This window comes from Maylandia zebra, linkage group LG2, assembly GCF_041146795.1.
Source record: "Maylandia zebra isolate NMK-2024a linkage group LG2, Mzebra_GT3a, whole genome shotgun sequence".
In the NCBI taxonomy this organism is placed as follows: domain Eukaryota; kingdom Metazoa; phylum Chordata; class Actinopteri; order Cichliformes; family Cichlidae; genus Maylandia; species Maylandia zebra.
This window is the reverse complement of record NC_135168.1, coordinates 12,059,766-12,085,986: the sequence shown is the minus strand read 5'-3', so window position 1 is coordinate 12,085,986 and position 26,221 is coordinate 12,059,766. Positions and strand designations below refer to the sequence as shown.

Sequence of the window (26,221 nt, the reverse complement as noted above, 5' to 3'; positions counted from 1 at the left end):
GTTTATTGTCACCATGGTTACCCACGTTAATGTGAATGGGAGAGTTAAGGCGGTCCGCCAAAGTTATTTATATGTAAACACGGGAGAAAACCAGAGGAGTGTCCCGCGCGACCGCACCGCGAGCCCGCTCGTTAGGTGGAGCGCTCGTGAAGCAGAGTCAGTGCGCTCCTATGCTCTGTGCAAACGTGTTGTAATGCTCCAATCAAATCAGTTCTGTGAGATGTGAATGTTAATAGTTCTGTTAAAGTGACTGAGTAGATTAGCTAGTGTAACACAAGCACTCTGAGCAACTCTGTGTAGCTAACAGAGGCATTCATGGGTTGATTCAACAAGCTGTGTTTCATGATGCACTAAATAGTGATTTTGCCAGTAAATTACTGGAGGGAACAAATGTAATGTATTTACCAATGCTGTTATTGAATAGAACTGTTTAGCCAGTAAGACACTGCAGAAGACAATGTGATGTGTTTATTGATATGATAAAAGGATGTAGCTGTTATGGAAAGAAGTGTGAACTTGAGAAACTGAACCAGTTAAAAAGAGTATATTTCACTGATGTTGTGAAATAAGTAAATGTAATTGATGTGAATGAGGAACCAGCTGAACAGTATATTGAAAGCTCATGTTTAGTGTTTTATAGCATTTATTTGTGTGAAATAAATCAGACTCAGACACGTTCTGGAGGAAAGCAGAGACGCATCGTGTCTTCCTTACTCTGCTCTTCACCTGCTTTTACAGGTAACATATTTGTCATCGAGGTCTTCATCCTTGGGACCCGTAACATAGTAACTTCTTCATTGTTATACTTCTATAGTTTTCCCATTTTGTGAGCTGTGGATGTGGAAAGTGTCTCAGTGACACATCCACATGAAAACGGCGTTACCTTCGTTCATTTGCACGTCAAATGAACGAGCTGTTTGGACTTTAACGTCACAGCTGATGCTTCGATACTCGACCTCAAGAGTTCAGCTTCCACTCAGAGGTACAAGTACACACAGCAAAGATAAACGTGTACACAAGGTGGAACCCACAAGTGCACAGCTCCAACCAGAGATGGGCAGTAATCCCATTACTTTTTTCAAGAAACGAGTAAAGTGAGGGATTACTATTGCAAAAAAGGTAATTAGATTACTGTTACTTTGCCGTAAGCACGCTGCGTTACTGCGTTACTAAAACCGCAGCTGTGTGCAGATGAACAATGGAAAATCTATCGAGTGTGGAGAGAGTGTGAGCGTGCAGCGTTTAAAGCGTGGAAGCACTGACCTTACTTTGAGTTTGACTCTGTAAAAGTGACAAAAACATTAGCATCCGCTGTTCACTGCGTGGGAAGACAACATGCTCACTCACTATGTGTTAATGGGCATGCTTATTTATAACTTTGATAAAATGTCATAAAAATAATTCCATGCCAGCTCACCATTGGTGATCAGGTAGTTTCTGTTCCAGTTCCAGTCCCATAAATCATGAAGCTTGCTGCCAGAAAAGCTTCAAATCTCCTTTGAAAGCTGTTTGTGGTCTTGATTGTGGGAGCTTCAGTTGTCTGACTCCAGCTGCCACACAGTGCTCACTGATATCATTTGCAAAAACCCCAGTGTGACAATATTTATCAGTGAAGCAGAAATCAGGAAGTGACGACTTTTCTTTGAACATTTGCTAAGGCTAAGCTGTGCTTTCTACCACAGTTGGGAATTTCCTGCTTTACAACAAATTATTGTGTCAACACCGCATAAGATTTCAAACTACAGGAAAATCACTGGAGTTATAAGAGGCAGACAACGACACACACACCACATGCATGCTGTTGCTATTTATTGTGGATTAACCTGTCAAGGGCAAGAACAAAAGAATTCTGCCTCAAATACAGGAAATCATAGCTTTCCTGTATTTCCTCCATTGTTGGCATGCTGGTTAGTGCTGTTGCTCCACAGTAAGAAGGTCCTGGGCTAAATTATCCATGAATGTAAACGGCTGTGTGTTTCTATCTGATAGACTGGTGAGCTGTCCAGGGTGTACCCTGCCTGGTAACCTATCACTTCAGGGTTATTTCCCAGCCCTGCTGCTACCAGGATAGAGATAGGAGGACGGTAGTTGTTGTAGACCCATTCAATTTCAATTGAAGGATTAAAATGTTCCAGGAGCTCAACTTACTCCATCTGAACATGTTTCAATCGTGTTTTATGAACACAACATGCAGGTTTACTGAATATGAAAAGGTTGTGTTGATTTAACTCAGTTGTTTAAGTTTCTGCCAAAGCAAAACCTTTGTGTGCAACCAGTGTCCACTATTGAATCATGTAAATCCAACATGTTTTTGTCAGTGCAAGAAGGAGTTACGGTGCCTGTATTCCTGCACAATATTGTCCCGGGAGGGAGGAAAACTTTCTGGTGAAGTTTTGGTTGATTTTTGGGTTTTGCTTGACACTAGGTTGATTTTATCAGTGAGGTTTGGATTGTTTTCTTTCTCTAAGAGAGAGAAAGATGGTTTTATGCTTGGACATGTTTGCAATGGGCCCCAGTATTTGTTACTTTATTAGTATTTTATTGGTTGCGTTTGTTTGTGCTTTTGTTACAGTGCACTGAGATAAGAACATCTGAGAGGTGTGATCCACCGCTGGTGATATTTTGGTATTTTGTGAGTTCCCGATTTAACAAATCAGCTCTTTAATCCAGACCTGAGAGGTTGAACTTTAAAGCGCTATAAAATATTCTTACTGGAAACAGTGGCAAAGTGTTTTTCTCCATGATTATAATGGGCTTGGGAGAAATTCACTTATATGTGACATTGATCACATGAGAAGTCCTGAGCCTAAAAGGATTGCAGCGAGTCAATCCAGTCCAAAAACAAGGAGCTGTTTTCCTTTAAAATGATGACGTCATCTTGCTGGTGATGGAGGCTCGAATAGGCTGCGCGTGAGACTCCATTATCAGCAATATCTGGTATGAATGTGTGTGGATGTATGCATGTGACTGGACTGTGATGGACTGACGACTAAAAGTTTAACTGACTTGATACTGAGACAAAAACGGTGCCGACTTTAGGATTAGTGAATGTCCACAACAATTCACCCAGCCTGTAGAAGAAGGGTGGAGGTTTTGTCTTGCTTTGTTTGTGCAGGAGCAGAAGGATGACAGAGACTAAAGGGGGAGGCTGTAGCTTCACATGAGTGTGAGCTGCAGACTGAACCCTTTGGTTGCTAATGTTGAGTCACTGATGTTTGCATTAAGAAAATTGTGTTTTATTAGCTGTGCTTTAATTAAGGTATCACATTATATTGTTGGGAATGTTAAATGCTAAAGTGAAGAAAAGCTTTGATTTCACTCATGACTGAACATGTTATTATTAACCATAGCAGGCCACTGTAAAGTGTCAATTAACTGTTATAGAGGAAAAAAAGGCCAAAAACTCTGTTAATACCTATGAATAACAGGCAATGATAGACTTGTCACATTCAAAATAGAGATATGTAATAACAAACACAGGTCCGTGTCATTTAGGTTCTCCATTGAAATAGTCAATCATTTAGAAAAGTAGAATATATATATATATATGTCTCAACGCTGTTTCTCAATAATATTAAAAACCTAAAAACTATTGTTGTGGAAGATAGAAGTCACTGTGACAGCCCTCTGACTGTGGAGGACGTTTGTAATCCTATTTCTGCACTTAAGGCCAACAAATCTCCCGGCACAGATGGTTTAACTGCAGAGTTTTATGAATCATTTTCTAATCTCCTGGCTCCGTTCTTACTGCAGCTTTTCATAGGAAGTGTAGAGAATAACATCCTCCCTCCTACTCTTACTCAGGGTCTCATAACACTTATTCCAAAGCCAAACAAAGACTTACTTCTTATTGATAATTGGAGACCCATCTGTCTGCTCAATGATGACTATGAGATTATGGCTTTAGTACTTGCTAACAGAATGAAAGAGTTCTTGGACACAATTATCGATGAGACACAATCAGGCTTTATGAGAAACAGACACCTTTCTAAGAACATGAGACTGGTTTTAGATCTACTTGATTACTCTGATTTGGTATCTGACTATAGCTTCATTCTCTTCCTGGATTTTTAAAAGGCTTTTGATACAATTGAACATCAATTTATTTTCCACTCTTTGGAAAAATTTGGCATTTTTCTGTAAAGCTATCAAAACCTTGTACACGAATGGCAATAGCTCAATTAAAATGATTAAGACTCCACCCCGAGATTTGACCTGTTATACAAGGAATCAGCACAGCTGATAAGGAGCTCATCATCAGCCAGCTAGCTGATGACACCACACTCTTCTTGAAGAATGCAAATCAAATCCGTCCAGCCCTTAGTGTTATTAGTGATTTCTCTGAGGCATCTGCTTTATGTCGAAATCTAAAAAAATGTGAATTACTAGCAATTAAAGGCTGCACTGCAAATGCTTTCTGTAACATTTCTGTTAAACAAGAAGTCACATATCCAGGACTGTTAATATCCAAAGACCAAAAGTCAAGATGCTCGTCAAACTTGTCAAACAGTGTTGGGGAATTCTCAATGGTGCTTGGTGCCATACCCTCAGGGACTTTAATGTTATATAAAAACACTGACAGCTCAATATCTGCCTCAGTCACTCTCCCTGATCCAGCTGAGTCAGCAGTGGGAAAAATCTGCTTTTCACAGGAACTTGGTAACAGCAATAAGAGAATACGTAGTTTATTCCAAGAAGATATCATGTCTCTCCCATATATAGAATATCTTACTGGAACCGACATGTTCCAGATATCACCTGGAAGACAGCCTGGATGATCCCATAAATATCTAATTGTGAACAAGGTGAAGGAAATCTCATATAAAATTCTTCATAAATGTGACCCAGCCAGTCACTATATGGTAACATTTAAAAGAGACATAAATACTAATTGAACTTTCTGTGGGGATCATCCAGAAACTATGGCACATCTCTTTTGGTTCCTCTACACAGAGATTCTGGAAGAATTTAGCAGTTTTGTTATTGTCCATATTTTAAGGGAGTTTTCTTTACGATGGGGAAATGTTTTATTGTTTTTCTTTAAGTTCCCCAGGAAGAATGATAAATGTTTTTTTTATAAAATATTTGTTAATACTTTTAGCTATTTTATATTAGGGCTGCCACAAACGATTATTTTGATAGTCGACTAGTCACCGATTATTTATGCGATTAGTCGACTAATCAGATCATCATCCACTGGACGTAAAACTACAGCTTATTGCACCAGCAGCATCTGCTCTTATATAACTATCATTAGCTTACAGCTTTAAGCTTTTAAGGTGCTAACTAAAAATATGATGATAAAAAGATGATAGTTTATTCAATTTTAATGAAATTTGCAGATTGTTTCGGTGAAGTTTAATAAACTCCTTGCTATCTAAAATATAACAGGACACTGGAGTAAATTCTCCAGCATCTCACACTTCTGATAATCAGAATAGAATAGAATTCAACTTTATTGTCATTGCACATGCACAGGTACAGGGCAACGAAATGCAGTTTGCATCCATCCAGAAGTGCTTTAGTGATATAGGTATATTACAATATATATTAGCAATAGTATAGATATGTAAGTATATTACAGAAATGGGTCTATTATGGTATGTTATAATGTACACGGTATGAAGTATGTTGTGAATATTCTATAACTAAGTATGTACAGGCTGTAGTGAGTACAAGCTATGAACAGGATATAAATATGAAAAACTATACAGAATATGAAATAAATAACTTTACAGAAATCTGAGATATACAGCTATACAGAAATGGGAACTATGCAAGTTGTAAACAGTTGTAGGATTAAAGATTATTGAATGTACAGAATGATTATTTACACAGAGCTATACAGTAGTGCAGTTAAGATAAGTGAGGGTGTAGATAGTTTCTACAGAGGCTATATAAAGTGCTAGTGGTTGTGAGTGGTGGTTCACTCCATGTTATTATTGCGTGTTTGAGGGTACAGTTGTCCATTGTGGGGGTGTGTATGTTCAGTCCATGAGTTTAACGTGGGTCAGATGTCAGGAGGCAGTCAGCTGTCTGCTTGACATTTATTCAGCTGTGTAAAAACTATAACTTTAATCTCAGCCAAACCGATTTACTCAGGAACAAATAAAATACTAAAAAAAAAAAAAAGCCAAACAACAACATTTTTAATTTATCTAAGTGACTCATATATATTTAACCTGAGTAGCGAAAGACGGCGGTGGGTTTGAAAACGATTAGCCGGGAGTCCGGTGTTCTCACAGCGCTAGTGACCTAGCCCCCGGCTAGCTATCGAGCTAGTGGGTAACAGACGTCTCCGAAAACGTCAGAGCGCTTTTGAAAATATGTGGTGTCCTGATAAACTGAGCTGATATTTGAGGTTTACACAGCTACATTCTCGCCTGAAAATATGTTAAACGTTTATTTTGTGACCCAGAAAGAATAATAAGAGTAATATTAAAACTAACTAGCTACCGCCATTGTTGGAAACTAAGCTGGGCCGCGCTATGAATTCTGGGACAAAGCTGCTTCTTCTTCTTCTTCGGGGTTTAACGGCAGCTGGCATCCTTGTACATGCAGTGCTGCCATCTTCTGTTTCAGTCCGTTATTACACTCTTAAATCCTGCTACTTATTCCTGCGTCTTTTGGGATCTTACAAAGCTTCAAATGACGCGTCGACTATTAAATCAGTCGTCGACGATTTTGATAGTCGACGTAATCGTGACTAGTTGACAAATCGTGGCAGCCCTATTTTATATCCATAAATGTAAGTTTATTAATAAAACACCATATTTCTGCCGTTTTATAAGGATATGAATTGTACATACAATCAATTTCAGACTCAACCAACAAAAAGCCTCAGAACAATATTTATATTGTAACAGTTGCTATTGTAATGCAGTGTATCACCACATGGCGGCGCCTCCTGTCTCACGACTGGTGTCACCCCCTTTTTGTTCTTCTTCGCACTCCTCCTGTAATGGATGCTCCCGTGTGTACGCGGACTAGTGTGCTCTTTAGTAATGTGTGGTAGAGGTAGCACTTTTATTTTTGATATTGTAAATAAATGAGTACTTTTTGGAAAGTCAGAAGCTGTTGCTCATTCGCTATCCACCTGCACACCTCCACTGCACGTTACAACTGGCGCCTGAACTTTTTCCCCTTGGACTTCAGACGATTTTTGCATCCCGCCGAGGATTCTTCTCTTCTAGCACGTGAACTGTCTCGGAAATCCCCCCAGTTTTGCGGACTCTCGGACGTTTTCTCCCGCCATGGCTACAGCCTCAGCTCAGGTGGGACCCGACTAATTTCTGGATACCGTGGTGTGCCGCTGCTCCGCTTGGGAGAAAGAAAAAGAGAGAAGTGCAACCTGAGGACTGGTTAAATGCAGTTGGCACATACAAAGCCTCATTGAACCTAACTGATGGGCAATTGCCAAACGAACTGCCACACTTTCTTGCAAAAGAGCCCGGGAAATGGTTCAAGGCACTGAGTTCCCACATCACATCATGGGCTAAATTCTGTCAACTGTTTAAGACAGTTTTTCTGCCCTCCGACAACCAAGAACGCATCCTGAGAGGAATTTTGGATCGTGTTCAGGCTCAGGACGAGCCGCTCCCAACCTTTGTCGCCCACATGTTGAGTGAGTTTGACAAACTGAAGAGCCCCCCACCTGAAAAAGACAGAATTGACCTAATTAGTAGACATGCTCTCGAAAAATACAGAGTTGCCCTGTATGGCGCTAATGTCACTTCTGTAATGGACTTGCTGCTACGCGCTCATGAGCTTCACTTAGTGCTTGGACCACAAAGACCACAGCCTGCTTTATGTAGCAAAGACAACTATAAGCCTGAACCTTACTGCTTCAAATGCTCTCAGCCAGGGTTCACTACACGCACCTGCCCAAACTGTAACACCCAACCTCATTTGCCACAACGAGCCTCGAACACCGCTAGGCATGGCCCAGTCCAGCCATTGCCAGCACCTGGCCCCTCTGACCCTGGCCATGAAAAGGTGGAATTAAGCAGCACCACATCCCAGCCACAATACAGGCAGTCGGGAAACTACAGGGGGGGGGAGGACATTTCACAGAGGCCAACCTTCCCCCAGTTACTAACGGAGCCTCACACGCCCGATTCACTACAGGGTGGACACAGTCTTGGACACTTGGAAGACAATTTTTCACAAGTCCACTGGAATACCCCACTAAGAACGAAAGTGAACTTCAATGCTTCATCTGTGGATGCTACCCTCGACACGGGTGCTTCCCTCTTGGCTGTACGAACAGATCTCATTCAAGTAAATGACTCTTACCCTAGAAACACAAGTGAGTGGAATGGTCCTGCAGTTAACCTCGCCAATAATGCTCCCTGTATCCCTGTTGGTGTTATTTGGCTCAATATTGGATTCATGAACAAGAACTTTTACCAGCGTTTTGCCATAATACCAGATTTGTCCTCTCCTTTCATTCTGGGAATGGATTTTATGGCAAGAGCTTCTGTTTCTATTCACATTCCCACTAGAACAGTCTACGTTGAGGACATCCCCTGCCCACTCGCAGACAATGAAGAGGACCTTCAAAATGATTATTCACATTCACCTGGAACACTGATGTCTTTGGACTTGGTTCGCTCAGACTTAACAGCCAAACTGTCTGAAGCAAGTCTCTCAGAGAACAACAAGGATGCTTTACTAAATCTGCTCAGCAAGTTTAGCTCCTTGTTTGATGGTCAACTTGGTCGAACGGCTCTGAGCACGCCATAGAGACTGGCAATGCAACACCTGTCAATCTCCCACCCTATCACACGTCACCTGCTAAGAAACGTGTGATTGAAGAACAAGTGCAACAAATGTTGAAGGACAACATCATTGAACCTTCCACAAGCCCTTGGGCAGCTCCTGTAGTCATTGTAAATAGAGCTGCCACGGAACCAAGGTTTTGTGTGGACTTTCGAGGGCTCAACCAAGTTACCCGAAAAGACTCGTATCCCCTGCCTCGTGTAGATGAGTCTTTGGACTTTCTGGCAAGAGGAAAGTTTGTCTCGACATTGGACTTAGCGCGAGGCTATTGGCAGGTTGCTGTAGCAGAGGACTCGAAGCCTAAAACTGCCTTCATCTCTCACTGCGGTCTCTTCCAGTTTCGGGTGCTGCCCTTTGGGCTCTGCAACGCACCTGCAACTTTTCAGAGACTCATGAACTCTGTGCTTGCTGGCCTCTAGGGCTGCCACAAACAATTATTTTGATAGTCGACTAGTCACCGATTATTTTTGCGATTAGTCGACTAATCAGATCATGCATCCATTAGATGTAAAACGTACAACTTATTGCACCAGCAGCCTCTGCTCTTATATAACTATCATTAGCTTACAGCTTTAAGTGTTTAAGGTATGTGCTAACTAAAAATAAAGACAAGATGATAGTTTATTCAATTTTAATGAAATTTGCAGATTGTTTCGGTGAAGTTTAATAAACTCCTTGCTATCTAAAATATAACAGGACACCGGAGTAAATTCTCCAGCATCTCACACTTCTGATAATCAGCTGTCTGCTTGACGTTTATTCAGCTGTGTAAAAACTATAACTTTAATCTCAGCCAAACCGATTTACTCAGGAACAAATAAAATGCTAAAAAAAAGCCAAGCAATAATATTTTTAAGTTATCTAAGTGACATATATATGTTTAACCTGAGTAGCGAAAGATGGCGGTGGGTTTGAAAACGATTTGCTGGGAGTCCGGTGTTCTCAGCTGCTCTAGTGACCTAGCCCCCGGCTAGCTATCGAGCTAGTGGGTAACAGATGTCTCCGAAAACGTCGGAGCGCTTTTGAAAATATGTGGTGTCTTGATAAACTGAGCAGATATTTGAGGTTTACACGGCTACATTCTCGCCTGAAAATATGTTAAACGTTTATTTTATGATCCAGAAAGAATAATAAGCGTAATATTAAAACTAACTAGCTGCCGCCATTGTTGGAAACTGAGCTGGGCTGCGCTATGAATTCTGGGACACAGCTTCTTCTTCGGGGTTTAACGGCAGCTGGCATCCTTGTACATGCAGTGCTGCCATCTTCTGTTTCAGTCCGTTATTACACTCTTAAATCCTACCACTTATTCCTGCGTCTTTTGTGATCTTACAAAGCTTCAAACGACGCGCCGACTATTAAATCAGTCGTCGACGATTTTGATAGTCGACATAATCGTGACTAGTCGACTAATCGTGGCAGCCCTACTGGCCTCATTTTCAAAACGTGCGCAGTCTACCTGGATGACATTGTTATCGCCTCACCTACCTTTGAACAGCACTTAGTGGATCTAGAGGAGGTGCTGGGCAGACTCCAGGCTGCTGGCTTGTCATTGAAGCTCAAAAAGTGCCAATTCTGCCTCGATGAATTCACCTTTCTTGGGTACCGCATCACATCATCAGGTGTTAAGCCCGATCCGGACAAAGTAAAGGCGGTTAAGGAGTTTGATACCCCAACCTCAGTGAAACACGTCCGTCAGTTCCTTGGCTTGACTGGCTATTATCGACGCTTCATTCAGAATTATGCCCGCCATGCCGAACCTCTTCACGCCATCACCAGAAAGGACAATGCTTTCCACTGGGACGACAGCTGTCGAAGGGCCATGGACACTTTGAAGGATCATGTCACATCAGCCCCGATCCTGTCATTTCCAGACTTCAACCGTCCCTTTTCCATTCACGCCGATGCATGTGACATTGGTCTTGGGGCAGTGTTGATGCAAAAGGATGACAAGGGTCGTGAGTACGTTGTGGCTTTTGCTAGTCGCTTCCTTCACAAAGCTGAACTCCCCTACTGCACTTCAGAGAATGAGTGCCTCGCTGTGATATGGGCTCTGGAACACTTCCGCCCATATGTTGAAGGTGTTCATGTTACTATCTTCACTGACCACAACAGTCTCAGGTGGCTCATGTCTCGTCAAAACCCAACGGGCCGACTCGCCCGCTGGTCACTTCGTTTGCAGGACTTTGATTTCACAATAGTGCACAAACCTGGTGCACAGAACAAAGTTCCCGACGCACTGTCATGCAACCCTTTGCCTCTGACCTGTGACAGGCCGACTGATCTTTTACCAGATCATGCTGTTATGGGCAGCCTGGACATTCGTACTCTGCCCCCCGTCATTCTGGCTGACCGTTCACAATTCAGACAGCTGCAGTTAGACGATCATGTCACAGGTCCACTCCTCAGAGACATTGAAGCAGACTCTCTGAACAGCTCGGACAATGCCACCTTGTTACAGTATGTTGTGTATGACTCTCTTTTGTATCACAGAGAACCCAAGTCCACATGTGCTTTGCACCCTTTGAAAGAGCTGAAACTGTTTGCCCCTACTTCCATGAGAGGCACCTTGCTGGACTATTACCATGACCACCCCACAGCAGGTCACTTGGGTGTTTCTAAGACATTGGCTAGACTGCGTTTTAGGTTTTTCTGGCCCAAAATGGCAGCTGATGTGAAACGCTATGTGATTTCATGCTCAGTGTGCCAACTCACCAAGCCAAGTCAGAAAAAAGCAGCCGGTCTTATGGTTCCCATTGTCCCCCAGAAACCCTGGCAGTATGTGGGTGTGGATTTTGTTGGGCCACTTCCCCGCACCCCCACTGGTAATGCTTATTTGATCGTGTTTGTTGACTATTTGACTAAATGGGTTGAAGCCAGTGCTGTCAAAGAAGCTACATCTCAGGTAGCAGCTGGTAAATTCGTCACTGACATTTTTGCTAGGCATGGTACACCCACTTACCTCATTTCTGACAGAGGGTCTCCTTTTGTGAGTGAGCTTTTTGAACATGTTGTTTCTGCCTTAGGCTCGGTGCACAGACTCACTACGGCATATCACCCTCAGACAAATGCTACTGAACGCGTCAACCGGACTCTGAAAACTGCAATCCGCGCTTATGTAGGTGATAAGCACACATCATGGGACAAGTTTCTCCCTCAGATTTGCTTTGCTCTGCGCACCGCCCCCCCCCCATGACAGTTAGGGCTGCCACGATTTGTCGACTAGTCACGATTACGTCGACTATCAAAATCGTCGACGACTGATTTAATAGTCGACGCGTCGTTTGAAGCTTTGTAAGATTGCAAAAGACACAGGAATAAGTAGCAGGATTTAAGAGTGTAATAACAGACTGAAACAGAAGATGGCAGCACTGCATGTACAAGGATGCCAGCTGCCGTTAAACCCCGAAGAAGAAGAAGAAGCAGCTGTGTCCCAGAATTCATAGCGCGGCCCAGCTTAGTTTCCAACAATGGCGGTAGCTAGTTAGTTTTAATATTACTCTTATTATTCTTTCTGGGTCACAAAATAAACGTTTAACATATTTTCAGGCGAGAATGTAGCTGTGTAAACCTCAAATATCTGCTCAGTTTATCAAGACACCACATATTTTCAAAAGCGCTCCGACGTTTTCGGAGACGTCTGTTACCCACTAGCTCGATAGCTAGCCGGGGGCTAGGTCACTAGCGCTGTGAGAACACCGGACTCCCGGCAAATTGTTTTCAAACCCACCGCCGTCTTTAATTGTGTTGTATACTCATTGCATTTACTTGCAATGAGCTCAGGTTAAATATATATGAGTCACTTAGATAAATTAAAAATGTTGTTGTTTGGCTTTTTTTTTTTTAGTATTTTATTTGTTCTTGAGTAAATCGGTTTGTCTGAGATTAAAGTTATAGTTTTTACACAGCTGAATAAACGTCAAGCAGACAGCTGATTATCAGAAGTGTGAGATGCTGGAGAATATACTCCGGTGTCCTGTTATATTTTAGATAGCAAGGAGTTTATTAAACTTTACCGAAACAATCTGCAAATTTCATTAAAATTGAATAAACTATCATCTTGTCTTTATTTTTAGTTAGCAACTTAAAAGCTTAAAGCTGTAAGCTAATGATAGTTATATAAGAGCAGATGCTGCTGGTGCAATAAGCTGTAGTTTTACGTCCAGTGGATGATGATCTGATTAGTCGACTAATCGCATAAATAATCGGTGACTAGTCGACTATCAAAATAATTGTTTGTGGCAGCCCTAATGACAGTACAGGTATGACTCCTGCCATGATGCTTTATGGTCGTGAGTTAGACACCCCGCTTGACCTTATCACTCAGCCTTCTACAGCAGGTGTTGATGAACCGGGTGTGCCTTACCCTGAGACTCTGAGAGCCTCCCTGCAGGAAGCTCACGACCACGCCAAAGCAGCTTTGGACTATAGCCATGACAGACAAAAACATTACTATGACTTGAGACATCGACATGCCACGTTTCGTGTTGGTGACCTTGTGAGAGTTAAGACGCACCCCAGGTCAGACGCTCAGTCTAACTTTACTGCTAAACTTGCACCACTGTTTCAGGGACCATTGTGTGTATCTCAGAGACTCAGTGATGTTAATTACAGGCTCACTTGGGTGGACTCCGGTGTGGATGCAGGTGTTTATCATGTTGTGAACATGCAACCGTTCCATACCTGGGACTCTCTCACTTCCAAAGAACATTCTGTTTCATTGCCTGCTGAGAGAGAGACCGCAGAGGGTCTGAACTCTGACTCTCAGGCCCACCCTGGCCCCCCTGCAGACACTGACATTGACTCTGAGCCATTCCCCTTTGATTTACCGGACATTGACTCTTCTTCTGGTGTGGGCGCTGTTCCAGAGAGTGTTTCACCCAGATCTGTCCAGCACCCAGCTGCTGGTGGACATTACAATTTCAGGCCCAGACGTTGCCCCAGAGTTACGTCTGGCTGGAGCAACAAAAGATGGACTAATGATTTTCACACAACCAGGATTGATCTGAAGTGAAATGTTTTGGTTAAACCTGTTTGATGCTGTCTTGTTGCATTGCTACTTTGAGTCATGATATGTAGATGTTTCTGTTTGCTCTACTTAATCCAGTTTTATGGCTCTTTCGTGCGTTAAGGTTCATTCTTGGCATTTACTTAGAAAAAAAAAGAACAAAAGAAAAAAACTAAGAAAACTGATTTTCCACTGTACATATTCGTCTTATTTTCACCAATTTCATTTTTAAATGGTCTTTTGCCCTGTGTGTGTGCACCAATCTTAGCTGTAACCTCTATGTATAGGGTACTGTTAGGTGTGGTGTGTGCTTTTTCAGCTGTGTACGGCTGAGGACAGCCTTTTTCTCACCAGGGGGGGACTATGTAACAGTTGCTATTGTAATGCAGTGTATCACCACATGGCGGCGCCTCCTGTCTCACGACTGGTGTCACCCCCTTTTTGTTCTTCTTCGCACTCCTCCTGTAATGGATGCTCCCGTGTTTACGCGGACTAGTGTGCTCTTTAGTAATGTGTGGTAGAGGTAGCACTTTTATTTTTGATATTGTAAATAAATGAGTACTTTTTGGAAAGTCAGAAGCTGTTGCTCATTCGCTATCCACCTGCACACCTCCGCGGCTGGCTTCATCTCCACTGCACGTTACAATATGTTGATTTTTTTCGCCTACTCATATCATAATTTTTTTACTCCTGGTTCTGCACATATCTTTCTTTCTACATAGCACTTTAATTCTTATTGTTTGCACTGAAGCACCGCAGCAATTTCCTAATGTTGTAAACCTCAACATCTGGCAATAAACCCCATTCTGATTCTGATTCTGATTCTGTATGTTCATGTTCTATTCTTTTGTAAACTTCATCTGTTTGTATGTTGTATACTCATTGTGTTTCAATAAAGTTCGATTTAAAAAAAGGTACGTTCTAAACGAAGCTTCAGACGTCACTGATCACGTGACTCTGGCCAAACGAATCAAGCCTCGACACGGTGCTTCTGAAGCAGCGCGTTGATCTTTCTGACACACGCACCGGAGCGTCAGCTTCAAGCGGACCATCACTACGTCTCACATCTAAAGGTGTCAAGGTAACTTTGAACTGAGTTCAGTCAATCTGGAGTTTTTCCAAGTTTTCTGTTGCTCTCTGTGAGAGAAGAGCGTTAAAGGCGGGGCTCTCCAGAGTCCAGCAAAACAGGAAACCACAGCTGGGTGTGTGTAAGTGTGCAAACCAATAGAATGCATCGTGGTGGGGGGGCATCACGGGCATTGGCAAGAAAAAAATAAAATAATCGGTCGTACCCATGCTTCCCCGACGTCATGCCAGCGCATATTGGGAAATTCGTAGGCACCGATCGGTTTTCTATCAGCCATTTGCTGGGAGTAAGGGCGCCCTCCGTTTACGAGGTGCGCCTGCTGCTGGCGGCACAGGGAGGAGAGGGCGGGGCGGCGGGGAGTCTCTGGCTGGCTGGAGCGGCATCTAATAACCAACTCGCAAAACAAAATAAAAACAACAAACAGATATTATGATACAGACTTATAATCTGCACCCATGTTTTTTCTAAATTCTATAAAGTGAGCGCGAGAGCCCTCGGTGCGCCTGCGCGCTGCTGAAGTCAAAGTAAACTTTATTGTCATCTCCGCTACAGACAGTCCAGCATATAGAGAGACGAGACGACGAGGCTGCAGTTACAGCGGTGCAAGTAAACAAACAATAAATATAAGAAGAGTAAGAAAATAAATCTACACTTTAGGACTCGGGGTAAAGGATCAATAACAATTTAAATTTATAATTTACAGTTTGATGATTTAAAGTCTCACACAAGCCGTCAAAAGGGGCGGGGCCGGCTGCTTCCAAGTAGAGCACATTTCATTTATAATGATGTAAATCCAAGCCCATCATGGATTCACGATCTGAATCCTGGGTTGTGTGAAATCCCAGAAATCAACCTTAGACAAAGTGAATCTGTGAACTAAGGTGTAGGTCTGTTAGGTTAATTGTGCTGATCCTCGGGTTGGGGGATTTGTGTTTGTACTGGAGCGCAAAATTCAAACCAATGGAAGATGGACAACAAAAGTTCAAAGCCATCAGGTGCTCAGGTTAGAAAAAAGAGAAAAGATGCAGGTAAGCAGACGTGTGATTGGATAATGGCAGCTCATCCTGAACCAATCAGACTAAACTCCAAACAATACATTATGTTACAGATTTTAATATTAATTAGTCATTGTTACTTGTTGATTTGTCCTTTTCTCATTGTGTGACGAATTATGACGACTGTTTGGTAGCTGTTATTGTCTCTCTCTCTCTCTTCATGTGTGTTTCTCTGGTGAAACAATAGTTTTGTGTTAATGTTAGGGCTGCACGATTTTGCATAAAATGAGAATCACGATTTTTTTGGCTTAGAATTGAGATCATGATTCTCTCATAACAATAAATAAACATAAAACAACAAATGTCTCATGTTTTGTTGTTGCAGCAAAATGTTGTCCTGCTTGAAATTCCGTCTCCACCGTTGCTCGACGCTGCGTGTACAGAGCAGGTAGTGCAACAATAGAAAAATAGTTGCGGGACGGCACTGTGTAGCGTTTGTCTAGGGTGTTGATCGTTTTCCTAAATCCCTCGTTTTGCACAGTGTTGATGGAGCCATATCTTTGGTCAGGTGATAAGTGATAGCCTCCGTGATGTCTTTGTGCCTGCGGGAGTTCGACGTGTATAGGGAAGCGCTGTATAAGGTTCCCGTTATTGATGTTTGGGTGGTTGACCGGGACGGATTTTCTCCTGTCACTTTCTCGTCATCCCTGACGTGCTCTCCGTTGTTGTTTCCCTGCTAATTTTAGCATCACACGGCACAGCTTCTGTATCACGTGGTATAAGGCTCCGCCCTTGTCATTTGTTGAGCAGGAAGAGTGAGCGCTTGTTTTCATGCAGAGTACGTCCCGGATCAAAATGGGAAGTTTTACAAATCACCACTTCTTTAGTTAATATCATTTCAGTCTCAGACAACCTCGTTTCTCTTACAGAGGTTGAATGCACCTTCTGCGGATGGCGGTACCACACAGTGTGCGTGGACTTCCCCTGCACAGAAGGCAACTACAAATGCTGTGAATGCTAAATAAACAGAAACAAATGATCCCTGTTGTCTTTGCTTGATGATTGGTTTGAGTCTTGACAATCCACATTGCTGGCGTTGCATCTTTCAATGCCAGCAATGGCAGGTATCAGTGCTCAAAGCTTTTGTGTTTGTTTCCAACAAGTTGCCCACCTCGGGAAACAAAAATGTGTTCTTTTACTTGTCAGATGAACATATGAGACACTTTGACTCTTCAGTGCAGTGTGGAGCCTAACAAAGAGCTGTTTTGTGTCCCAGCTGATCAGCAGGAGGAGGAGAGTCTGACGGAGCAGCAGAGGAACATTTTCAGCTACTTGGACTCAGCTCAGCCACTACAGAGGAAACAATGAGCTCAACACAGAAGGTGACAGACAGAGCAGGACCATATGACCAAAGATATTTATCACCATATACATTTGAACATTTGCCATAACGATGTAGCTGACGATAGAATTGACACCAGACAAAATACTTTACAGCTGCACAACTTTATTAAAAACCCATCAATGTATTTTCACTGAAACAAGCAGCTGTTGTTTATGTGCATTAAAGTTATATAAAAATGTAACAGTGCAAATGCAAATTCCTCGCTGACAGTTTAACCAAAAGGCGTTTCCAGTGGAAACTGGCCGACACATCCTGAGCATAACCATGTATAATATCCACTAAACTTCAGAAGAGGTTATACAGTCGTGGCCAAAAGCTTTGAGAATTGCATAAATATTGGAACCTGGAGAAGTTGCTGCTTAAGTTTTTATAATAGCATTTTGCCTGCACTCCAGAATGTTATGAGGAGTGATCAGATGAACTGCATCGTCCTTCTTTGCCATGAAAACGAACTTAATCCCCAAAAAGCCTTACCACTGCATTTCATTGCTGTCATCAAAGGACCTGCTGAGACCATTTCAGTGATCGTCTTCTTAACTCAGGTGAGAATGTTGGCGAGCACGAGGCTGGAGATCATCATGGCTGTATCCCGATTCAGGTTCTGCAGCTTTAAAGTCCTCAAGGGCCACGTACTCAAAGACCGCTAAGGCCGAAGTGCGAGGCTCGTAGGCTCGTGAAATGGGACGTCTAGCCTCCGTCGCGCTGCCCAGGTTGCCTAGCAACCATGATACTAACAGCTGGAAACGTTTCATACAGCTTTGTTTGACAGAAATGAAGGAGAACATATTTAGTTCATTTGTTTCTACATGAGCTCTGTGTGATTTGATGAGTATCTGAGGCTGAGACCACAGGACTGTGAAACATGATTGTTGGGCTTCATTTCTGTGCTGAACAGTCGTTTAAGATTAGCTGTAAATAACAATTAGCTGATGTTGTTCATGAGACTAAAGTCATCTCACTGTGGTAATGTAAATATAATATGGCCAATATTATAGTTATTATATTAATCACTTCACTCACAGACAAGTATCTGTGACAGTGTGTATACAGATGTATCATATATAAGAGACAAATATTGTTCATTTAATATGTTGGTACTAAATTTGGCTCAGTGCTTACATATATGTGTAAAAAGCAAATGTAGGAGCTGTGATAACTGTGTCTGATAGAATGAAGAGTAGACTGATATATGAAATATTCCTTTATTGGTTGAGAAAATCAGACCATGTCATAACTGCTTTAAGTCACACAGAATAGATATCAGAGCCTTAAACAGGCTGACTTCTGCTAAATGGGTCAAACTGGGCAGAAAGTCTACAAACACATAACATCCTTATAGAATATGATGTAACACTATAGATCAGCTTAGCTCAGAATATATAAAGCATATAAACAGTTACAGCAATATGATGCAACAAACACAGCAGCTACTGATCCAAAATACTCAAAGCTTCATAGAACTGAAACCAACATTTATTTTTAGCTCCATTCTGCTGCTGATACAGACTTTAGGTTTCTGAACATTAAACTTGTTGCTGCCTTTCATAGTGTGTAACTTGAAGGCCCTGAGTACTTTCTCCCACACTGAAAACACTGGGATGATCACATTATTTGAACATTACCTAATAAGACTGATTCAGCACAGACAGTTATGTTAAACTTTCCTAGCAGTCCTTCACAAACAGGGAACAGTCTGTCTATTCTCTCCATCTGTCAGCTGCTGCTGGCTCTTCCTCCTCCTCTTCCTCACACACTGCTGAGTTTGTCCTGGTGGATCATCAGGGCTGCAAAGCCTCACAGATGATGTGCAGCAGTGGCTCCCTCAGTCTGTCCTCACTCTGGACACTTGCAGTCGTCACACATGGAAATCAAATGTGTGATAAGCTGCAGGATTCAAACACAAGTGTAACTTATAAACACATGTTCATACTTTTATTCCACAATCAGAGAGAAAGAAACAGAGAGAGAGTGCAGGACAGACAGACAGGTGACAGTCTCAGGTGTACACACTGCTACACAACAGCAGCAGAGAAGCAGGATTTAGTGTTTGTGTTATTACGAGTGTAAACAAGAAGAGTTCCAGATGGTGCAGTGGACACATGTGTGACTGCTGTGATTAAAGCATCTTTCTTTCAGCTTAACGAGTGAACCGTCAGCTCGTTCAAACACACGTTAAAGTGCGTTTGGCTCGACACCACCGAACAGAGGCAGCAATATTAGACAGCTAACATTAACCAGCCATCACTTCCTGTTCCTGCTCAAACACAGTGGTGTTTCTGAGTAGCTTATTTGCTTAGCGATTTAATTAACAACTTTTAAATACATTCTTCTTTCATAGTATAATCTTCACGTGCTTCATCCGAAGCACACTTTCTGTGTACTCACTACCTAATTTATAGCCAAAGTATTCACTCACTGTCTCTGTACTGTCTCGCTAGCCTAGCTTAGCTCGTAGCCGACTCATTAGCACCATGGCTACTTCACCTGTCCCTCCTGCACTTTCTTGCTCATTGTGTCAGATGTTTAGTTACTCCTCGGCCTCCTTTAGCAGTAATGATATCTGTAACAAATGTAGCATATTTGCAGCGCTGGAGGCCAGGATTACTGAATTGGAGACTCGGCTTCGCACCCTTCATTCACCCGTAGCTAGCCAGGCCCCTGTAGCTGGTGCAGCCGAAAATAGCGTAGGCCCCGCTAGCTGTTCCCCGGCAGGTCCCTAGCAGCTGGGGAATCAGGGAGGCTGGGTCACGGTGAGGAGGAAGCATAGTCCTAAACAGAAGCCCCAGGTACACCACCAACCCGTTCATGTGTCTAACCGTTTTTCCCCACTCGGCGACACACCCGCCGGGGGTCAAACTCTGGTAATTGGCGATTCTGTTCTCAGACATGTGAAGCTAGAGACACCGGCAACCATAGTCAATTGTCTTCCAGGGGCCAGAGCAGGCGACATTGAAGGAAATTTAAAACTGCTGGCTAAGGGTAAACGTAAATTCAGTAAAATCATAATTCACGTCGGCAGTAATGACACCCGGTTACGCCAATCGGAGGTCACTAAAATCAATATTGAATCGGTGTGCAACTTTGCCAAAACAATGTCGGACTCTGTAGTTTTCTCTGGTCCCCTCCCCAATCAGACCAGGAGTGACATGTTTAGCCGCATGTTCTCCTTAAATTGCTGGCTGTCTGAGTGGTGTCCCAGAAACGATGTGGGCTTCATAGATAATTGGCAAACCTTCTGGAGGAAACCTGGTCTTGTTAGGAGAGACGGCATCCATCCCACTTTGGATGGAGCAGCTCTCATTTCTAGAAATATGGACAAATTTATTAAACCCCCCAAAATATGACTATCCAGAGTTGGGACCAGGAAGCAGAGTTGCAGTCTTACACGCTTCTCTGCAGCTTCTCTCCTCCTGCTACCCCCCAAAAACCCGTCTCCATAGAGACTGTGTCAGCTTCCAAACAGACAAAAAACAAACTAAAAACCAGCAACAAACAACTTAAACATAAACAATTACAAAGAAAGAACAATATAGTATCCACATCTGAACCAAAGAGTAAAACAGTGAAATGTGGATTATTAAATATTAGGTCTCTCTCCTCCAAGTCTCTGTTAGTACATGACTTAATAATTGATCAACAAATTGATTTACTCTGCCTTACAGAAACCTGGTTGCAGCAGGATGATTATGTTAGTTTAAATGAATCAACACCCCCGAGCCATTCTAACTACCAGAAATCTCGAAGCACAGGCCGAGGGGGCGGTGTGGCAGCAATTTTTCACACCAGCCTATTAATTAATGAAAGACCAAGACAGACTTTTAATTCATTTGAAAGCCTGATGCTTAACATTGTCCACCCCAGCTGTGAAACTCAGAAACCAGTCTTACTTGTTATCATCTATCGTCCACCTGGGCCTTACACAGAGTTTCTGTCTGATTTCTCAGACTTTATATCTAATTTAGTTCTGAGCTCAGATAAAATAATTATTGTGGGTGATTTTAACATCCATGTAGATGCTAAAAATGACAGCCTCAACATGGCATTTAATCTGTTATTAGACTCAATTGGTTTCTCTCAAAATGTAAAAGAACCCACCCACCACTTTAATCACACTCTAGATCTTGTTTTAACATATGGCATCGAACCTGAACATTTAACAGTGTTTCCTGAAAACCCTCTCCTGTCTGATCATTTCCTGATAACATTTACTTTTACAATAATTGATTACACAGCGGTGAAGAGTAGACTTTATCAAAGTAGATGTCTTTCTGAAAGCACTGTAACTAAGTTTAAGAATATAATCCACCCACTGTTATCATCTCCAATGCCCTGTACCAACACAGAGCAAAGCAGCTATCTGAACGCTACCCCAACAGAGGTCGATTATCTTGTTAATAATTTCACCTCCTCACTACGTACGACTCTGGATACTGTAGCTCCTGTGAAAACTAAGGCCTCAAATCAGAAGTACCTGACTCCGTGGTATAATTCTGAAACACGTACCCTAAAGCAGATGACTCGTAATCTGGAGAGGAAATGGCGTGTCACAAATCTAGAGGATCATCATTTAGCCTGGAGAAATAGTTTGCTGCTTTATAAGAAAGCCCTCCGCAAAGCCAGAACATCTTACTATTCATCACTGATTGAAGAAAATAAGAACAACCCTAGGTTTCTCTTCAGCACTGTAGCCAGGCTGACAAAAAGCCAGAGCTCTTTTGAGCCAACCATCCCTTTAACGTTAACTAGTAATGACTTTATGAACTTCTTCACAAATAAAATTTTTATCATTAGAGAAAAAATTACCAATAATCATCCCACAGATGTAATATTATCTACAGTTACTCTTAGTACCATTGATATTAAGTTAGACTCTTTTTCTCCAATTGATCTTTCTGAGTTAACTTCAATAATTACTTCCTCCAAACCATCAACGTGTCTTTTAGACCCCATTCCTACAAAACTGCTCAAAGAAGTCCTGCCATTAATTAATTCTTCGATCTTAAATATGATCAACCTATCTCTAATAATCGGCTATGTACCACAGGCCTTCAAGCTGGCTGTAGTTAAACCTTTACTCAAAAAGCCATCTCTAGACCCAGCAGTCTTAGCTAATCATAGGCCAATCTCCAATCTTCCTTTCATATCAAAAATCCTTGAAAGAGTAGTTGTCAAACAGCTAACAGATCATCTGCAGAGGAATGGTTTATTTGAAGAGTTTCAGTCAGGTTTCAGAGCTCAGCACAGCACAGAAACAGCTTTAGTGAAGGTTACAAATGATCTTCTTATGGCCTCTGACAGTGGACTCATCTCTGTGCTTGTCCTGCTAGACCTCAGTGCAGCGTTCGATACTGTTGATCATAATATCCTATTAGAGCGATTAGAACATGCTGTAGGTATTACAAGTACTGCGCTGCAGTGGTTTGTATCATATCTATCTAATAGACTCCAGTTTGTGCATGTAAATGGAGAGTCCTCTTCACACACTGAGGTTAATTATGGAGTTCCACAGGGTTCAGTGCTAGGACCAATTCTGTTTACATTATACATGCTTCCCTTAGGCAGTATCATTAGAAGACATAGCATACATTTTCACTGCTATGCAGATGACACCCAGCTCTATCTGTCCATGAAGCCAGATAACACACACCAATTAGTTAAACTGCAGGAATGTCTTAAAGACATAAAGACCTGGATGGCCGCTAACTTTCTGCTTCTTAATTCAGATAAAACTGAGGTTATTGTACTCGGCCCTGAAAATCTTAGAAATATGGTATCTAATCAGATTCTTACTCTGGATGGCATTACCTTGGCCTCCAGTAACGCGGTGAGGAACCTTGGAGTCATTTTTGACCAGGACATGTCCTTCAACGCACATATTAAACAAATATGTAAGACTGCTTTCTTCCATTTGCGCAACATCTCTAAAATTAGAAATATCCTGTCTCAGAGTGACGCTGAAAAACTAGTTCATGCATTTATTACTTCCAGGCTGGACTACTGTAATTCATTATTATCAGGATGTCCAAAAAACTCACTGAAAAGCCTTCAGCTAATCCAAAATGCTGCAGCAAGAGTCCTGACAGGGACTAGAAAGAGAGAGCATATTTCTCCTGTTTTGGCTTCCCTTCATTGGCTTCCTGTTAAATCCAGAATTGAATTCAAAATCCTGCTCCTCACATACAAGGTCTTAAATAATCAGGCCCCATCTTATCTTAATGACCTTGTAGTACCATGTCACCCTATTAGAGCGCTCCGCTCTCGCTCTGCAGGCCTACTTGTTGTTCCTAGAGTATTTAAAAGTAGAATGGGAGGGAGAGCCTTCAGTTTTCAGGCCCCTCTTCTGTGGAACCAGCTTCCAGTTTGGATTCGGGAGACAGACACTATCTCTACTTTTAAGATTAGGCTTAAAACTTTCCTTTTTTCTAAAGCATATAGTTAGGGCTGGACCAGGTGACCCTGAATCCTCCCTTAGTTATGCTGCAATAGATGTAGGCTGCCGGGGGATTCCCATGATGCATTGAGTTTTTCCTTTCCAGTCACCTTTCTCACTCACTATGTATTAATAGACCTCTCTGCATTGAATCATATCTGTTATTAACCTCTGTCTCTCTTCCACAGCATGTCTTTATCCTGTCTTCCTTCTCTCACCCCAACCGGTCGCAGCAGATGGCCGCCCCTCCCTGAGCCTGGTTCTGCCGGAGGTTTCTTCCTGTTAAAAGGGAGTTTTTCCTTCCCACTGTCGCCAAAGTGTTTGCTCATAGGGGGTCATATGATTGTTGGGTTTTTCTCTGTATCTATGAAGCGCCTTGAGGCGACTTTTGTTGTGATTTGGCGCTATATAAATAAAATTGAATTGAATTGAATTGAAATTAACAGTGTAGTGAATCCTGCTTGTGCCGTGATGTTCAGGACTGCAAACCGAGCAGCATCACTGACTTTCAGCTTGTTGTGTTTGTGGATATATGACTGACTTTAATTATCCACAAAATCATCACATTCTCTGTCAGATTAAGGTCGACTATTGAACGGCGTATATTTTAAAGGCTTTAAAACCAAGTTAACGCTGAAAGTACAAACATCACTAATGTCACATAACTCTGCCGACAAGGCATAGCTATGGCTATGAAATGCTCTTTGTGTATCACTTCTTCATTATGAAAGATGTCATTAATGCACTAGTAATGTCTCATCTGGAGTATTGTTCAATCATTTGGTCAGCAGCTAATAAGACAGATCTTAACAGACTTCAGTTAGTCCAGAATAAGGCGTCCAGATTAGTGTGAAGATGTTCATACTATACTTTTTTTTTTTTTTAATAGGACAGGGGGAAAGAATGAAAGAAAGAGGGGGAGAGAAAGAAAGAAAACCAAAGGGGAGAAGAGACGGTGAGAAGGGGGGGAAGAGAGGAAAAAAAAAAAAAACAAACAACAAAAAAAAACTCCTGGGTCACCTGTATGGAGAAAAAAAATAAAAAAACAAACAGAGGAGACAGCAAACAACAAAGAGCAACATAATAATAGAAAAAAAGCACCATCACAATAAACTAGCTAGTCATAGATATCAATAGTTACTAAATAATAGACGATATTGTTCAGCACGCAAGATAGACAGCGCACAGTGTGCTTTGAGGCAGCAGCCGAGAAAGCTTTAGTCCACGTCTGTGAATACCCATGTGTACACCTGTGTGCATACCTGTGTGGATCAGCATGCTTGCATTCCAAAGGTTTCTCCATGTAATGATCTGCTAGGGAGTGTGGGGAGCCACAGCCCTGTCCTTTATGTTATCAAGCGGGTATGGAGGATGGTCATACTATACTAATATTGATAAAATGCATAATAACCTTTCTTGGCTTCCTGTACAGGCTAAAATATTCTATGGCTTACTTGTAGTTCTAAAGAAAGCAATTCTGTTAAACACACCACATTTATTCTGCTCAGCTGCAGTATCCAGATGAAATACATCATCATATTACACAGTTTTCAACAAGCTGCAATTTAGTAAATGCTCGAGTTAAAAGTAACGTTTTGTAAAACTGTTACATTTAGAGCAACTTTTAAGTGGAATAACTTGCCTTATAAAATTAGAGAATTATTCAAAACTTCAATGAACACTTAAAAGCCGATTTACAGAGCTTTTAGTTGTTGTAAATATTGTAAGACATGATTTGTTTTTGAAATTTGTCTAATGTGCCTCAATGTTATTGATATTATTATTATTATTATTGATTGCTTATATTTGAACAATTGTGAAACCTCACTGTGGATGTAAGAGTGAAATTATGTGGATATCTTGAATCCACTTTATTGTGTAATATTTTATGTGAGTATTTGACGGAAGACGAGCAACATCTGTTGTGGAAGCTAACGGGGTTCCTTTAGAATAAACAAACATAGGATTTATTATCACTGAATAATTCTGTATAAATCTATACAAATTATAGAAATATGTAATAGGAAACAACAAAATAATCTAAATTATAAAATAGTGTCTGTGTGTGTGTGTGTGTGTGTGTGTGTGTGTGTGTGTGTGTGTGTGTGTGCATGATTTTAGTGTTTGAACAGTCATGAATTATCTTTAACAGCAGGTTGGATGTAATGTGTTAGAACTACCAGCAGGTGGGGATAAGAGACCTTTAAGGTGTTTGGTGCCACGCTCCACCTTCAGGTTTAAAACTAGTGTTAATGGAGTTTGAAGGTTGAGTTTGTTCCACGACTGCATTTCACTCACTGCCTCTGTTTGTATCTCTGTCACTGCAGGACCAACATGGAGCCAGAAGTCAGCGCTCTCAGGAGGCGGACAAACCTCACAGAAGAAAGGGAGAGAAAAAACACACCTGTGACGAGTGTGGGAAGGGTTTTACTGTGAGGGCTAAACTAAAACGGCATCAGGTCATCGACACTGGAGAGAGACCGTTCAGCTGTGACTTGTGTGGAAAGTCTTTTTC

The 26,221-nt window shown here is 41.9% G+C and overlaps 1 long non-coding RNA gene across 1 annotated transcript; it reads left to right on the top strand.

The window, feature by feature from the left end:
* The first annotated feature begins 666 nt into the window (after positions 1-666).
* On the top strand, positions 667-26,221 carry LOC143420810 (uncharacterized). The gene is made up of 3 exons (XR_013100549.1): positions 667-738; positions 17,148-17,253; positions 26,034-26,221. It is a non-coding gene; the product is annotated as an uncharacterized LOC143420810 (long non-coding RNA).